Source organism: Bombyx mori, chromosome 8, assembly GCF_030269925.1.
Source record: "Bombyx mori chromosome 8, ASM3026992v2".
NCBI lineage: Eukaryota > Metazoa > Arthropoda > Insecta > Lepidoptera > Bombycidae > Bombyx > Bombyx mori.
This window is the reverse complement of record NC_085114.1, coordinates 11,052,462-11,071,957: the sequence shown is the minus strand read 5'-3', so window position 1 is coordinate 11,071,957 and position 19,496 is coordinate 11,052,462. Positions and strand designations below refer to the sequence as shown.

The window sequence follows — 19,496 nt, the reverse complement described above, 5'->3', positions numbered from 1 at the left end:
TGAGCTCGTCCACCCACCTAAGCAATAAAAAAAAAGTACTCTCCACAAGCCTCGTTTGAAGAAGGACATCTCATAGGGCTCGGGAAACACCACGGAGGGGAGCTCATTCTAAAGCCGGATGGTACGTGGCAAAAAAGATCTCTGCACACGTAATAGTTTTGCTAATGTTCTTGAGCGACAGTAAGCACGATGAATTAGACGATTCTTTATGTACATATCTAAAAATGTTATATAATATGTACACAAATTGTAACTAACGTTCTTTGTCGCAGTTCGAATCGCATTCTGCATTAATGTTTTGTTAGCTGAGCAATTAATTACATACATTTCATTGCAGGTAAAAAAAGTAATAAATCTAAAACACAATATTGTGTTTTGAAAATAATTATTGATATTTGTGTATGAATAATGCTTTTATTTAAACAGGTGCTAATTGGTTTCTTTAGTGAAGTCGCAGGACCGCGGTACTGTTTGAATGCTTCGTATCAAACAATTTATAGTAGACCACGGCTACTCTCCGGCTCATGGGCTAGTCGGAGTTCATTTGTTACCGCTGTAATACAGGGTGGCCCATAAGTCCTTTGATATGAAAAAAATTTTATTAAAATAAAACTAATTACATTATGAATTAAATTTTTATTTACATAAAAAGCTTAAAAAACGGGAATTCTTTTTTGAAAATAACATCTCCTAAATGTAATCCGTTGCGATCACGGCACTCTTGCAAACGACGTCTAAAATTGTCGATGACTGCGCGGCACGTCACTGCTGAAATGCTTGTCACTTCTCTGCGGATGTTTTCTTTTAGGGCCTCAATTGACCGCGGGTTTGTGTCGTATACTTTAGCCTTAAGGTAGCCCCACAAAAAAAAATCCATCGGGGTCAGATCTGGACTACGTGGAGGCCAGGAAATGTCTCCTCTCTTAGAGATAACTTTGCCAGGAAAAAGTTGACGGATAACGGGCATAGCAGTGTTAGAGGTGTGAGGAGTGGCCCCATCCTGTTGAAACCACGTCCTGGCATTAAAGCCTGAAAAGTTTTGCAATTCTGGTATGAAAAACTCTTCGATCATAGCCACATATCGCTCCGACGTAACAGTAACTGCGCGCCCTCTGCCATCCTCAAAGAAGTAAGGCCCTAGGATACCATGGGCTGACATAGCGGCCCAAACAGTCACTTTCGGACTATGTAAGGGCTTCTGATGCTTAACTTTTGGATTGATGGGGCTCCAATAGCGGCAATTTTGTTTACTAACATGCCCGTTAAGATGGAAATGAGCCTCGTCAGAGAACATTATGTTATTGAAGGAAGTAAACCGATTCAACATTTCATTCGCATAATTTTGTCTTTGAATACCGTCAGTTTCCTTTAATTCTTGAACCAACTGAATTTTGTAAGGGTGCATATGTAAATCTTTCTTCAAAATCCGTTGTAACGATGTCCTGGATACGTTTAATGCTCTGGCGCGCTTACGAGTTGACTGTGTCGGATTTTCGCGAATAGACTGTGTCACTGTGTCTATGTTTTGTTCCGTACGTGACGTCCTTGGGCGACCCAACCGCGGTTTATCTAACGTCGAACCGGTCTCCTCGAACTTAGCAACCCAGTTCTTAATCGTTTGAAGAGTTGGAGTGTCGTCAAAGTTGTGTAAACCTTTGTGTTCTCGAAATTTACGCCGCGCAACGGTTGCCGAATTGTCGTTTTTATAAAACTCGCGCACACAAAACGCACGGTCCGCTCCGGTAAAACGCTCCATCGCGACTAAATTCCCAGAAACCGAAGTTACTCCCCCCGCTTCCCCTGCACCGCTCACGCGCGCCCTGTTCGTTTTATTCAAATTTTACTTTTCAAAGGACTTATGGGCCACCCTGTATTAGTTTGAGCCGTGATAAGACAGATTGCTAGTCGGTAGTCGGGAATAATTTTCATTACCCTGCCTATATCTGCCGCGAAGCCACACATAAATATGTGTACATGCATGATAATTAAGCTTTTGACCTCATATTAACAACAAAAATTGTATATTATTAGAGTATATTTTTTATTTTGATTTCCTTATCTTATTTATTACTTACTTCATTGAGATTCCTTCTATTTGGAATAACAGAAGTTGCCAATTATAAAAGTTGATTTAAATATCTTCAGGGTTGTTTCACAGCTTGTTAACAATATTACCTGACCTATAAAAAGACTTTTCATCGATCCATATCTATACTAATATTATAAAGCTGAATAGTTTGTTTGTTTGAACGCGCTAATCTCAGGAACTACTGGTCCGATTTGAAAAATCCTCTCAGTGTTAGATAGCCCATTTATCGTGGAAGGCTATATAACATCACGCTAAGACTTTTTTTTTTTTTTTTTCTCGGGGGGAAATCCTCATGGACTACCTTCGCCTAGGGAAAAGCGAAGGGGCGTGCCGGACTCCTACCGGCTAAAACCACCCCGGTGTCCACCCACACGTGCGCGCAGGGCCGCGGGAATCCAAAATTCTTCCGCAGCCCCACACCAGTGCTGGCCCGGTCTATCCAGGCCTCGTCTCCTGCACGGAGTAGTGAGGCGTTCAGCTACTCCGTGCATCGCCTCAGAGGCACGCGCCGACACCCGCATGCGCCTCCGTCTCAGGTCCATCGAATAGGGGGCGAGGGCTTTCCCAAGTCCCTCGCCCCTGGACCCATTCATGGGGGGCGGAAAAGGGCATTGTCCGCCCTTGTCCTGCGCCCGGTGCGCCTTCTGCGGCCGGGAAAGGGAGTCGAGATCTCCCTCTCCCGTTCCGCAGTTTCCTTCTGCGACATCACGTCCTCGCAGAAGGACACCACCGCGTCCCACGACTCTGCGCTGCCGACCATCCTCCGCACTACGGCCGGCAGCGACAGATCGCTTCCTACTTCATTTGTATCACGCTAAGACTAATACAAGTGAAGCACCAATAAAGAATGTTTCAAAATCTGGGTTTTTTTTACCTTTCGAGAGCTCCGCTGCGTGCGCTGCAGAAACGGTTAAAATTTCGCAAAAATAATGTACGACAGAATTGTTCCCCTTTAAAATATATAAAAAAAGTCCGCGACAGCATATGTCTATATATTAAGGTTGGCCACTATAACGGTTATTATGCTAACCAAATTTGTTCTAAAATAAAGCATTACTTGTGAACTATTCTATAGAACTATTATATATAAATATACTTGTTTTAAAAAACTTCATAAAATGCGTTTCAATTTTCCATTTATTTTCGTGATTATGTTGAATCGATCGGCCAATTAAATTTTTGTGAGAGTGTCGAGAGCTAGCCAATTTAGGATAAAAATTATGAACACTATGTGAGAATAATAAAGTGTCGTTCGTTTGTTTACCGGTTCACGTGGAGCACGTGTGCATTAGAACTTTAGTAGCACATGCTTCGAATCACTGCATTTACTTAGTTTTAATGAACGCAACTGACCTCATTTTCGTTCAAACATATGATTACTGATTTAAAGCGTCAGTAGTTGTAGTACTCGTTAGTAATAAGCATATTTTAAAGAGCATTTAACACAATAATATCAAGTTATGAACATTATTTAAGAAGTATTAGATTATTTCTATTTAGGGACTACATCATTAAATTGTCCATTTGGAATGTTTTGCGATTTTCGTAATTTACAAATCGAAGATCATTTTAGAACACGCCGGTTTTTATAAATGTTATTTTTAGATTAAACATAAAAATATACGATGCAAACTTTACTGGTGGTGGGACCTCTTGTGAGTCCGCGCGGGTAGGTTCCACCACCCTGCCTATTTCTGCCGTGAAGCAGTAATGCGTTTCGGTTTGAAGGGTAGGGCAGCCGTTGTAACTATACTTGAGACCTTAGAACTTGTATCTCAAGGTAGGTGGCGCATTTACGTTGTAGATGTCTATGGGCTCCAGTAACCACTTAACACCAGGTGGGCTGAGAGCTCGTCCACCCATCAAAGCAATAAAAAAAAAACGTTGTGAGAAACATGTGTGATGTATTTATTCCTTTAGCTACACGCTTATAACATGCTCTAAGTGTTTTCTAATTAGTTTAATATCCATATTGCATTGTACAGCATCTAAAACAACTTAATTGGCCTCGTATAATATTGCATTTAGTCCCGGAAGTCAGAGCATTATTGCTATCACTACGTCTAATCTATGTTACCTATTTCCATTGAGTGTTCCTGTTAAAATTTATCTATCCTTACATAGTACATTGAATGAATAGATGCATTATGCCCGCAGAAACGGCGTATCGTTGATCTTGCTTGTACAATTACCAATAAAAGTTTGTTTTAAATATATTTATTTTACTACTCAGAATGAAGTATTTAGATCGTTGACAAAGTCAGTTCTCTCAAAAACTGTAAAGTACACAATAAGCGTAATTAAATAAACGTGCCTCAGTTCAAATTGTAGTATTTCTTAAATCTTTTCTGCTGCCAATAGGAGACAAGCCTTCGGTCTACAAATGGTAGGCGAAATCCTCAGACCTAACAGATATGTATTTATGCCTAATCAAGAAAGCTTACCAAACAGCAAAAAAATAATAAAAAAAATGCAACCTTTTTAAATATTATGAGTGCACACTGAATATAATATTTGAAAAAAAATGCAGGTGGTTCAAAATACAAAGTAAAAAAAAAAAGGTTTATGTTCATTTTGTTTTAAAGAATACGGTTGTCAATCAACATCTCTCAATATTCGGCGATACGTAATTAAGTGATATTACGGTATTATGGAGTTCAGTAAATCCAAAAAGCAGTTTTGTGCACACCAGTACAACATGTAGGCCGGCATCTTATAATTTATCGCTGGATCAATGTGTTATTCCGACGGCCTTTCAGCAATCGTGAGATCCATACATCAGTTTAGCATGTTATAAGCTTTTTGCCAATATAATTAAATAACTTGTTGTATATCGTATTGTTTTCTAAAGTTCAACGACATTTGTGTTTTTTTTTTGAAATACAAATTAATAGATCTGCCATATATATACAAATATTTTTTATTAATTTTTGTGTGTTTGTTGCAAATCTAAACAAACGAACCAACAATCTAATGTGGTAGAGCGTCTTGTGAGTACCACTGCTCTGCTTATTTCTGCCGTGAAGCAGTAATACGTTTCGGTTTGAAGGGCGGTGTAGCCGATGTACTGTAAAGATTGAGAATTGGAACCCATGTGTTAAGGTGGGTGACAGCATTATCGTGGTTGATGTTTAGGGGCTCCGGTAACTACTTAATAGCAGGTGAGTTGTGAATTAGTGCCTCTATCATAGCAAAAAAATAATAAAAAGTAAATGTAGATACTGGTTTATCTTAAAACGAGTCTTTGATATGGTTAAATGTTAATATGTTTGTTTCCAAGCGGATATGTTTTTAATTATTTTTTTATAGCTTAGATGGGGGACGAGCTCACGGAATAGATAAATAAGGTAAAATAACCTTATTTATTTATTCCGTGGACGAGCTCACAGCCCACCTGGTGTTAAGTGGTTACTGGAGTCCATAGACATCACGCAAATACGCCACCCACCTTGAGATATAAGTTCTAAGGTCTTAAGTATAGTTACAACGGCTGGCCCACCCTTCAAACCGAAACCTGCTTCACGGCAGAAATAGGTAGGGTGGTGGTACCCACCCGCGCGAACTCACAAGAGGTCCTACCACCAGTAAAGTACCATGTCTGGAGTAAGTTATTAGTGAGTGGTGATAGGTACAAGCTGTGAGCACTGGTAGACATTTCCTTAGTCCCACTTACTAGTTTAACTCTCCCAAACGACAATTATTGAAAAAGTATTCAGTTTGTCTGCAGACTAAATATTTATTAGTTTTATTTTAAAAAAAAAACACTAGACGTATTTAGGTGAAGCAAGTAATTTAGTGAAAAATTTTCTTTAGTGCTTCATATTTCATAAGCATTCTATTTAGAGCACAAAGTGTGTTGTAAATACTTAATCATTTGTTAATTAGTGAAGAACTCAGTGTGTGCATCGATAGACGTATTCTAGTTTTTAAGCAATTGTAACAAAATATTAGCTACTTGATTGTTTTTGTCGTTAATTGTTCATCAAACACAACTAAATCTTTTCTATAATTACTTTAGATATCACTATACTTGATTTTGTTTGGTAACTTTGTTTGGTAACTTATAATATTTAGCTTGTGATTCTTATATCGTGATGTGAATACATAATTTCGAGTTTTTTTTTTTTTATTGCTTAGATGTGTGGCATCTGGTGTTAAGTGGTTACTGGAGCCCATAGACATCTACAACGTAAATGCACCACACACCTTGAGATATAGGTTCTAAGGTCTCAGAATAGTTACAACGGCTGCCCCACCCTTCAAAGCGAAACGCATTAAGTACTGCTTCACGGCAGAAATAGGCGGAAATAAATTCGACGAGTTTATGTGTTGTGGTACAAAATAAGTCACCCTTTTGACTGGTGCGTAGAATATACTATACAACCATTATTATCAATATTAAATTATATTATGGCTTGTTATAAATAAAATAATTATAATAATAATTAAATAATAAGCGAAAAATTTATGTTCCTTACGAAAATCTCCATAGTTTTTCTGTTAAAACCTTTGAAAGGTATTTAGTGCTATGAAATGGTAAAATTACACAGAGAGATTTCTACAATTCTAAAAGTCGTCTCCACGTTTAGAAAATATTCCTTTTATTTTTTAATTTCCAGAATTTAATTTTACTCCAAAATTGGTCTTATACAATAACCAACTGTGGCTTATAAACATATTTATATTAAGTTTCATGTACATTAGTGGACTTATTATCTAATATGTTCTATACCAGTCAGACGAACGTCCGTAGTACGCGCATTCGGAGATAAATTAACGTAAAAATAATTTATATACAACATATAATTTGCATAGAATATGAATCAATAAAATTATATTATAATACGTTATAATATAATTTTATTAATATATGCATATTAAATTAATAAACATAATACATTACGCAAACTGGTATGTATATTATATTTTGAATTTTAAGACGATTATAATGAATTTATCTAAATTCATTTGTCGAATTTATTAATTTAAATATTGAATTTGAAAAGATGGAATTATGAATCGGCGATCTTATGAACTATTACAGTATGGGGCAAGGTTAATTGGGTGAGATGAATACAATTTCAGCTGTAATATGATAGTATTATTTCCTTGGTTTCCGGATGTAAACAGTAATGAGGAAGAACAAACAACGGTCCGGCAGTAACCGTGTAATGATCATCTATAGGAATAGTATTTGTAAACATATCGATGTTTTAATTCAATTAGTTATACGTATCAATCCTCACTGATTATGAATCAACGAAGATGTTTACATAATTTATACCGAGCTAATGTGTACTATGAAATATTAGATTTGAATTTTTCACCAACACATGCCCAACGATATTTTGAGCTGCATTAGAAAATCGCAATAGATTTCCTACCTAAGCTGATAGCCTTGAGAAGCTATATTAGCGTCGCCTTAACTAGTAGGTGAGCTCACGGGGCTCAAACCTGATGACGTTGCTAACACGAACCCTAGCTAGAGCCGTGCTTCGCAGAATCTACCACCGGATCCGAAACGCGACCCACTGAGAAGATCCGGCGAGAAACTCAGTGGGCTGTGTCTGAGGGTTAATTTACTCGTCGAGCCCTTCGTCGGGTTCGACGAGAACGATGACCGGTCAGATCAATAAATTACATCATAATTATATTTTTCTGCAAAAAATAATCCGTTCGTTCGTTGCTAGGTTAAACCTGTACTAACAATGCACACTTTCGGATTTATAAAATTATTGTTATTGTTATTATAATATGGATTACGTTCCTTATGACCTTGTTTAGCATTTACTGAAATCTGAGGCCATAGCGTGAATGTTGCCACTCATCTTAAGGCATACAATTCAATTCGCAATTGTACCGTGATTGAAATTTAAGATCGACTTTTGGCTTCTTAATAACAGCGTGTATTGAAGTAATAAATATTAAATATCAATAATAAACGTGACGGAATAAATTCTAGTACCTAACAAATGAAGTATAGTACAGTATAATAAATTATAAGCAATGATGATATTAATGGATTGTGTATTAAATTCACGAAACCTGTTCTGGATTTTAACTGACTTTGATAGCCTTAATTTTATTAAACAAACAGCTTCATCAGAAAATTTGCTAAATTATGTAACTAAAACTTTTCAATGTCTAGAAATGACAGGATTTTAAATAACACAAAAAATTAATATACAAATACGTATGTACGTATTCTATTCTATTTTACAAGACTGATTCCCATAATTTAAATATTTATTTCGTTCTTTGTAATGTCCAAAATAAGTTGTGAAATTTAAACATTGGTAAATACTGTAGAGCACAAAGAAAAGCTAATGTATTATGAGTTTCACAAAACACTACGCTAATGACGTACACAAATACCATTACTAAGTATACGCTTAAATATTTAAGAGGATTTAATGTGCCTTTTCTTTTTGCATCTACAATGCAAAAGGCAGTAATTAGTCAGTCGTTTTGTCGTAGTGTGAGTGATGCGTGTTGCCGGTGACCTGCTTATTAAAATGTCTCATTAAAGCAATGGGTTTAATTGCTTAAGCCCAATGCTTCCGGCGGATCGGGCACGAGATATTCTGTCGCTTGACACTAATGATTGCACGAGCAACTTAAAAACATTAAAGGAGATTTAGAATTTTAAATTTTAAAAATGAAGCAATCGGCCGTTTTTAAGTATAGTTTTTTTTTGTTTCCTACATATGCTGATAGCCTTGAGAGGCTATTTCAGTTTCACCCGAACGTATGTAGGTGAGCTCACGGGGCTCAAACCGGAGTGTTGCTAACACTGAAGCAAGCAAGCACTAGCAAGAAAAGTGCTTCGCAGAATCTACCACCGCGACCCACTGAGAAGATCTGGCGAGAAACTCAGTGGGCTGTGTTTATGGGTAAGTATAGTATTATCTGTGATATATATACCTTTGTATAATTACGTGCTACGGGCATACAGAGTATATCGTTAATCAACAAACTTTTATGTATACATATATGATACAATTTCGAAAAAGCGTATGTGTCAATATTTCTGGGAAACTTAACTTTTTATGATCGATCAAATTTCCTTTTTTATAACATCTTTTAAAAATCCGGTAGCGTTTATGTATGGTTTTTATCAAGTCTTTTTATCAGATGAACCTTGAAAAAATGCATTGATGTTGCAATATCTAACGCTTCCTATATTTGGTACATATTCAATCGTGTTTCCGAACAGTAATAACTCAAACTATGCTAATATTATAACTATTCCAGAACTTTGCTTCGACATTTGTTGTTTATTACACCGTGTACTGTTTGTTGTCTCTAAGATAATTTTCTTCAAACACAATTATAAAATTCATGCTAGTAGTGTTTGGAAATTAATTTATAGATAGTGAAGAGAGGGTAATAATACAGTGACAGGGAAATAATAAGATATGAATTAATTTTTGTCCCAATAGTTGTCTCAGGTTATTCCAATAAAATCACTGAAGTATACTATATAGGTCTATGAATAACATATTGCCATACGGAAATATCAATGTGTCAATGGAATCATTTCACGAATGTGACTTAAAAATGTCATAGTCACTACAACAGATATTGCCCAAATTGGCAACAAATATTGTAAATTTAACTTTCATTAGAAGATGAACGCTAATCACTAGAGTATCTTCAAAATTTTCAGCAATGATAAATTGTATGCAATTGATCAAAAGCATATTATATGATAATGATTTAAATAAAATAAAGGATTTTTATTATTTTTTTGGTCTATGAGGTTATTTAAGAATGTTGTTTTAATTTTTATATTAGCGTTGATTGGCGGACGAACTCTTTATTGACCTGATGATTACTAGTGCCGAAAAACAACACGACTTGAATTACGTCCACCGCCCACCTCGGGACCCAAAGCATTGCATCAAAATGACAAATTTTATGGAACGCTTTCATTCTTCAACATGTATAATTGCTAAGTGGCAGGAAAGGGCAGAATGCATGTATCAATAGCCCAAGCTCACAACGTACCCTACTATCTAAGGAAGAAATAATAGGAAGTGTGTATATACGAAGCTAAAATGGAAATTTTGAGGAATTAAGAAATAATCTCACATAGGAACGATCAAATGTTATTTAGTTATAATAATAGCATCGTGTAATAAAAATCAAACCCGCAAAAATAATAATTTTGCGTAAACTGGTAGCAGGACGTGTTGTGAGTCCGCATGGATAGGTACCATCACTCTGTCTATTTCTGTCGTGAAGCAGTATCGCGTTTCGGTTTGAAGGGTAGGGCAGCCGTTGTAACTATACTGAGACCTCAGAACTCATATCTCAAGGGGGGTGGCGGCATTTACGTTGTAGATGTCTATGGGCTCCGGTAACCACTTAAAACCAGGTAGCTCGTTCACCCATCTATGCTATAAAGAAAGATAAATAAATGCTTAGATAAGTGAACAACATTACTGTCACGGTCACGGTGTTAAGAGGTTACCAGAGTCCATAGACATAATGTGAATATCGCCGTCCACCTTGAGATATAATGTTGAATTTCCAATTGAATTGTATAACGGTTAATTCACTCTTCAGATCGGATAGCATGACAGTTTCACTATAGAAATAGGATTTATGGTGATATCTACCCTTGTGCGTCCACAACACCACTAGTAAATTTTTGGGTTTGATTTTATACAAAACTAGCGACCCGCCCTCGCTTCGCTTCGGAAACATTAAAACACACATGAAACCAAAAAAATAAAATAATTTTTTTTTTTTTAAAAAGTAGCCTATGTTCATCAGGGACAATGTCGGCTTCTAATGGAAAAAGATTTTTTCAAATCGGTACAGTAGTTTCGGAGCCTATTCGAAACAAACAAACAAACAAATCTTTCCTCTTTATAATATTAGTATAGACAAGTCCTTAGCAGGGAAAAGCATGAAACATATTTAAAGATTAATTCATTTAAGTCACGCAACACACAATGAGTCACGTTAGTACTGTCCAAACTGTGTTAACAGGTTTATGTTGTTGGGCCTAGGAAAATAAACAATGACCCAGTTAGATCTACCTATGGATGGGACGAGCGATACGGGCTCCAGCTGTCCAATTACAAGCTATGCAGTAATCAATGTCAAAGTGTTGGCTTGTTATTTTGAAAGTAAGGTTTATTTCAGGATCACTTTTTTCTGTAATACATGACTCTAGACAATATGTACTTAGTAAAAAACAATGTGCTCTCAAAGCGTTCCAAAAAAACTATCGATATCGTAATTGTCACCGAGTTTTAGTTTTAACACCAAGAAATGCGCCAGAAAGAAGGTAGGCAGATGTGTCTGCTCCTAGCTTCCTACCCGCAGTCTTCAGTTCACAGACGCTTGCTGCAGTGCCGAAACACCGGGAATTCATTAAACGTGAAAATCTTAAGATCCTTAAATAATATCGTATGTTATAAACAATATTTAGTTCATGAAGATAATTAGCTTGTAATTATAATTGGTTGGCGACGACCAAAAGATGCAGCAAGTCTAAAATGCCAGTGCGCAACCTGGGTTTCGTTAACCTAACTGCTATTTCGTCATCTTAATACTGTTCTTCGGATTCTTCTTACGTTATTTCCACCTTGAGTAAAAAAGATGATTGATGATCGATGGTAGTAAAGTTCGTGTGTGGGCTTAGGTTGGTAAAATCAACCTCTTTATCTACTTTGATTCTTTATTTATTAACTAGACTTGCATTGTTACCCGCATTAAATATCTAATTCAAAATTAATGAAACATATAGCAATTTCGAATTGCGAATCTAGCGTTGTCCGGTTATAGTGGTTTAAAATAATGTTAAGTATACTATGCGTTAATCCAGGTTATTAAATATTCTTGGACGACTTTTCATCAAAATCCGTTCGGACAAATTTTTACATTTATACCTACATTATAATTTATTATAATTTACAATAGAATTATAGATTACATGGATTGATGTTTTCCTGTTTATTTGTTTTTTACAAATATTAAAAACGAACCAAACGAATAGAAGTTCTAGTTTAATGTAAACAAATTATATTGCTCTGCAACACACCAGTTTTGTGATAAGTTATCGTCTCAGAACTCAGAATTGCTTTAACAACACAATTAATTTTTCTTTGATAAAATACTACAAATACCTCGTTGTTCAAGATTTTTAAATTATGACGAAAAAAGCAACTAATTGTAAGTTTTAAATACAAAAACTCACTTATTCTTACGTAGTCTCCATAACGTCAGTGCAATTTTATAGTAAATTTTCTGTTGTATAATGTGGGTAGCGGTTTCATAATAAGCTGAACTTAGTATTCCCATGAGTCTGTCTGTTTTATCGTATGCAATGGGACGTCACTCATACATGTTTCTAAGCCACAATGTCGGGCATACCAATATGGTCAGCTTTATACAGATAGAAAAGTATTATTCAGAACGCGTTACGTAAGTAAACACATTCTTTTGATTTTTGTTATTGAATAGGGCTTAAAGATTTTTAAATCTCACTACATGCATAAGGATCGCTATTTCTAATTTTAGGCGTCTGTGTTTAAATTTAATTTTAAACTACAAACCTGTATGGCTTTTTAATGTTCAATACTTCTTCTATCATAAGAGTTTTGCGGAAATATTCGTATCAAACTTTCAAAATGAAGTATTTCAAAGTACCTGTAGCAATATCTTACCGATCATTCTAAAAATCATTTATCTTAGTACAGAATCATTACTTCATCACACAGCAATCGTAGTGGAAGTCGTTGAAGACCTCATCTAAACTTCATTTAGGAAACGACGACAAAGGAGCGATAGAAAAAAAATTGATGGTTCTGAAGACTTTGAATGCGAGTGAAGATTTCGAAATGTTATGATCGCAATCCAGGGTATTGCGAGAAAATCGCAAGTGGAGCGTGGGTAAGCTCCAACGATCTTTTAATGTTGCAAATGAATAGTTTTTGCTGAATTATTATGTAACAAATTTTCCGATGAAGACATTGTCGCATCGGTTGTGCAACTTTTTAACGTAATCAGGAAACGCTATATCAAGATATTGAAACAATACGTATTATGTAATCTCATCTCCCTCTTTTTATTCCTCATAATGTTCTATCGACCAAATATATATTATTATTTTGTTGCTCTAATCGTGTCCGTCCGTTCATATTTCATATAACCCAACACATAACCTTCTGTAATCCAACTCTGATCCTTTAAATTTGTGTTTTTGATGATAAAATATAAAAATTAGATAAGCTTGCTGAGTGAATCTAATGTTTTTATCAGCAAATGATAAATCTTAATTATATATACCAAGGAATAGTAAAGACACAAATAGGTAGCTACATATTGTCGGCACAGCCATTTGAGCATGGATTGTGGACGGAATCTATCGCTAAATTATTTTTTTAATAATTAAATGTAATTTCAATAATTCGTTACCACAGCGTGCGGATAATAAAATACTCTGTCGTGAGCACCGTGACTTATTATAAACGTGCGCAGATAGCATTAAGTAATAATAATTACCACTCCTATAAAATAGTAGATACTGTACCCGAATCCAACTTCGTATCTCACTTTTATTACAGCGATACCAAGATATTCTTTGAAATGCTATGTCGCTGGATCGAATAAATTAATGGGCACTAACAACTTTCTGTATATCAGAATTAGGTCCCGAACGTTGAGTTCACGATAGCCACAATTGGCTTCTTGTTAACAATGTGTTTACATAATGATATGGCCAGAGGTTGCGACCTCTTGCTCATTTGCCGTTGTAATCTAACAAGAATAAGATAGAGTGAAATTTAAATAATAAAGAATATGAGTCCGCGACCAGGTGTGACAGCATATATAGAGGAGAAGCTTTATGGTATATAACCTAATACTATTGTAACTTAAGCTAAAAGAATCTACACAAAATTATAGTGGGTGTAGAAGAAATAAGATACTTCTTAGAGAGTCATTTTTAGCAAGGGAAAAATTGGGTGAAAAAAACACCATGAACCAACCAATCTTCACGCATTACTTCGAAAGTTATGAAAATAATCATCACTGCATATTTTCATGTTAAAAACATGATTATTCTCATAGGATATATTCAATTATATTTTTCTCCTTGAATTTAAGAATTTCGTAACAGATATCCAAAACTCGTTCTGACAAAGGTCATTGTGAGCGGGTCATCGATCTATGTAGTATTGATATAATCATGTTAAAGTCAATTGGAAATTAGGGAAACGAATCTTTCCGTTGTTTTCATAGTGATAATTAGTTCAGGTCAACAATACTTAATAAACAAAGTGCTTTTTTTTTTGTCTGCAATATAGTGAACCGTGTCTTTGTTATTATATGTGTATATGTTATTATAGGCAATTTTGGGCTTATAATGCATTTGATTTCCATAAAAGTTTTTGGGCGCTTTCATCTACTCTCAATTTAGTTTTATTTTATTAAAATGAAGCCAATATTGTATGATGTTCATTAATTGCGGGATAGAAGCACTCGGGAAAATTATCTTATTTTTTACATAAACCATTATTTTTCCGGCTTCTATCTTTTTCTTGAGAAACACCCCATGAATGCAGTATTTTAAAAAAATCGATTGTTACATTTATGCCAGAGATCTTGAGAACGCCTCAATAGATTTATTTGTCTGATTACTTTTTCGTTGTGTACTTATGCGAGGACAATGTACGAAAAGTTTAGAAATAATCCAGAAAAAGTCGTTAATTTGGAGGGTTTTTTATATCATAGCCATATTAATGGTGACTTCTGACGTTTTAGAATTGATAGTCATTACGTGAGATAAGGAACTATTTGACAGAGCTGCGGTAGCGTGTTTTCATAACAAACAAATTCTGATTTAAAAGTCTCGCAACAATAAAATACTGTTAAGACGCAACTCTGCCTGTAATGTCAACATTTATGATCGGGCAGGACAACTCAAGCCGGTTTCTGCTGGAAGAATTCAGTTTAATTTTTATGTATGTGGTTTGAGACGGTTCCTGTTTGTTTTGGATTTACAAATGAACCCGTCAAGTGTCGCTGCGATTAGGATGCCACAGTTTCAGGGTAGGACATCTGCTGAGTCAGCTAGTATGTTTTTAATTATTAGAATATGGATAATTATTAATTTAATTATCTTATCTTATACCTTTAAACGAGCAATTCTTGTATATTAATATATACTTATATATTCTGAATCTCGGAAACGGCTCCAACGATTTTCATAAAATTTAGTATACAGGGGATTTCGGGGGCGATAAATCGATCTAGCTACGATTTATTTTCAGAAAATGTTGTTTTATTCGTGTTTACAATAATCAACTATTCCCGACATCTATTGGCGAATAATAATACTATTTCTCTTAATTGAGGGCAACTAACCGCTTCAAAGACACAACAAGATGGTCATCATCTAGTTAGTATAAAACACAAATAGCTTGTAACATTGCTCGCGAATGCATTTCAAATTATTGTTATCAATGTTATGTATAAAGTCTAATAAATTGTATTTCTGGTTCATTTGAAGCTTCATACAATAAATAACGAATCTCATAAATAAACAATAATGATTGTATAGGTATCTAGAATTTCTCACGCGTTATCAAATTTATTGAAACAGATGTCGACGCAGGACGGGTATTTAATAAAATATTTCTTATTTATTTACAGCGGTCTGTTTTTACTAATTTATAATTTAGTTTTATGTAATATTAAATAGTGGGAGAGGTTAATTCGGTTTGATTGAGATGGTGGAACAGTCAAACCGAGGGGGCGGATGTATGGGTTAAGTTTCAAGTCGAACCCCTCGACGAGTTCGCCGAATACGGTTTTCAGAGTCTCTCTGTTCGCTTCTAGTGTTAAGAGATGAAGGCGTCAAATAATTGTGTTAGTGGATCGGATGGATTTGTAAGGACGTGTCTAGGACATCGACGGTAAATGGCTCCAGCGTGAGCCGGATTCAGAGAATATTTTTTCACTGGTGGTAAGACCTCTTGTGAGTCCGCACGGGTAGGTACCATCACCCTGCCTGTTTCTGCCGTGAAGCAGTAATGCATTTCGGCTTGAAGGGTGGGGCAGCCGTTGTAACTATACTGAGACTTTATAACTTATATCTCAAGGTGGGTGGTGCATTTACGTTGTAATGTTTATGGGCTCCAGTAACCACTTAACATCAGGTGGGCTGTGAGCTCGTCCACGCATCTAAGCAATAAAAAAAAGAATACTCAGCGGCGGCCACGATAAGACGATTTTCATAACGCATTATCGAAGTACGGTCTTGTGGTGTGGAGACCGTTAACGATACTGGCTACGCAAGAGTTACAGTGGGCACTCATACCACGAGCAAATCAACAAATACGGCGTGAGGAATTGATATAAAATATTTAGTTAATGAAAAAAATTCAAAAACAATAATATGGTGAAAATACAAAGTTGAAAATCAAATTCTAATACCAAAATAATTCGTTTATTTGAATTCGCCAACTCATCTAGAACTATGATAATCCTGACATAACTATTTTCCTAAATTAATATTTTTTTGAGTACATATTAAGTTGAATTAGTACTATAGTATAACTGTTTTGGCTTAGGGAATAGTTCTCTTACGACCAGTGTGTATGTCCTTAAAAAATTCTAAATATCTCCCATATATTAATTACACTAAATCATTCCAATCGCCGTAATAAATATTTTACTAAAAAGCATTATTATTATATAGTTATACTTATCTGTGGTTTAATTTTCAAAATATAAATTTACCTAGTATCATTCATGTTTCATACTATTTTAATCGTGGATTTAGACAATTTAAAATCTTAATCTTAATTTTTTGGCAAAGGCTGTTTACATAGTTCTAATTTATTTAAATTATTATTGTAAGAAACACATCAGAATTATTTAGAAAATATTTACTTACGTTTAATAAAACTTTCCTCGCTAGTGAGAATTAATTGAATCTCAATTTTACTATTCGAATCTAGTCACCCGCGATATTTATTTGTTTTTTTAACGATTCCGAATACTAAAAAAAAATTTAATGCACAAAATAAAATAAAACAGTTTCCAACAAGATCTTGGCGCGCTTATCGTAATAATATTCGATATGTTATTTTCGAATTCGAAATTGGAATACGCGTTCTCCGCCCGACGCGTGTCGGCGGACTGGCTGGAGCTGGAATTGGACGCTAAACTCCGTGGCCACAGTCACAGCTCACAGATCACAAAAAATTCTGAACGCATACCTACCTACCTACCGACTGGATTTTTATCAGCGTAGATGGGCAGCACGAGCACAATCAAATGTTGCGGCTCACGTTGAGACATGAGGTCGAAGTCTCGATAGCTTAGGTAATACTATAGGTATTGTTATTATTATTTATTATTATAGGTTTCCCCTTTCTCAGCCCAGTCTGTCGACAGAGCCGGCAGAACTGTATATACGGGCTTTTGGCCAAGTAACATACAGTAGCTATGAGTTTTTATTACGTGTCTTCTTCAAGCTGCAGGAACTTTCTCACTATTCTGCATGTATTTAGTATATCTGTTTTTTGTAGTGAAATAAATATGTTATCTTTTAAATCTAGAAGCTTTAAGCTGTTGTGGATGTAGTTTGGGACAACTCCAGTGGTTGAGATTATTATTATTATTATTACCTATAGTATTATTGGGTATTATTAGGTAATACTATATAATTATAATAATTCCATAGCATCCTTTCTTCACGGCAAAATACGCGGCACGCTAATGTCAATTAATGCGGTAGTAGTAGCCTGTCAGGCTGGGAATTTGAATAGTACATAAATACATATAATGAAATTCTTAATGGTGTGAACGGGGTGAATGAGTAGAAAGTAGCTCGAGGATCTTCTGATTAACATAAGGAAACATTATAATCATGAAGATCATTTAGATTGAAATAATATGTAACGAGAAGATTCTGCACACATTTGCAGTTTATATTTATTCATTCTACGGAGAAGACAAACTTAAATAATAAAAATAATAAACTAGTACTTACATTTGATTTAATAACTTCGATTTGGCAGACGCTTAGTTTGCAAATACGAACTGTTGGATATGAATTTTTTTGAATGACTTTTATAGTGGTTTTTCAACAAAATATCTCAGGTATGCTATCGTTTATCGGCCCATATGAACTATGAATACATTAAAATACTTTACGCAATAAGCCTACGTAACAATCCAATCGTTACAATTGACTGATTTTTTTTTTGTCACGACACTAAAGAATTGATTTTAAATCTTATAACTTGCTGCTAAATTGTGATTTTCATTAATTTATCACATTAAGTGATTACATTGAATATGCGTGTCATTAAAACCAGTGACCGTCGTCATTATATTAATACAGTACAGTATTCAATAATATAGGTAATACAATATAATGACAATAGAAACGCGAGATAAAACCGTAAAAGAAATTGTACCTAATTTATTTAATACGACTCGCGAAAAGCAGAGAAAACACCATATTTATCTAATTAATATTACCAAAATTTCTCTATTTGTGGCGGTACGTGTACACTCAGTAAGGGAACACTTCGTAGATAACTTAAAAAATTATTAAAAAATTCAATTCACAAATAGAGAAAGATGGAGAAGTCTCTCAAAAGCCGCAACCAAACATTAAGACTTACGTAACCACGACCACTCCGCCAGGAGTGGACGACTGAGAAGAAGAAGAAATTACTAAAATAGAATAGTAATAATACGCATAATTTAAGTTAAATTCATTGTTACGTGCATAATAGAGAGTTAAGAGGTCTTTGCTCTGCATTGGGTAATAATATACTTAAAATAACTCGAAGGTATTTAAATTAATTATACATAATCAAATTATTTACTTGCATATTTTTTATATAACCGCGTTCTGTTTGGTTGTTATAATATTCAAACACTTTGATGGACGTTTTCTGGCAAAGATCTACGTAAACTTTTTAATTTAACTATGCATATTAACGCGTTTAGCGTCCTTTGACGACGTTATTTTGAAAATGATTCATTTTGAAATATGTTTTGTTTTGCCCAATTTTGTAAGATCTCTTTGCTCAGTTTATTTGAAACGACGAACGATTTGTTGACGACAAAAGTGACCCAATCGAAGCCTGATAAGTACACTAGTTATTTGCTTGTTGAATTTTTTGAACTTATAAAACCAAGGTTTGATAAAGACACTAGGATTTATTTTAGAATATTGATATTTGTAGGTTTCCCATTGCTTTTGCCAATCTGATACGAGATTAAGTTTAATATTATGAATAAGATCACGACTTACATTCGCGTAGTACTCACAATCACCACTATGTGATGCAATAGATTATTTTTATAATAAACTAACAATTTAACAAAGATAAGTTAGAAAGAAGGAATAGGCTTGCGTTACCGC

At 35.0% G+C, this 19,496-nt stretch overlaps 1 protein-coding gene across 1 annotated transcript in view; it reads right to left on the bottom strand.

Annotated features, from left to right (window-relative positions):
- Positions 1–17,320, bottom strand: part of LOC101736859 (beta-glucuronidase) — a 52,504-nt gene extending 35,184 nt beyond the window's left edge. Inside the window, exon 1 of the mRNA XM_038012288.2 lies at positions 17,007–17,320. The gene's annotated coding sequence lies outside the window, so the exon portion shown is untranslated. The remainder of the gene's footprint in view (positions 1–17,006) is intronic.
- Positions 17,321–19,496: the final 2,176 nt, after the last annotated feature.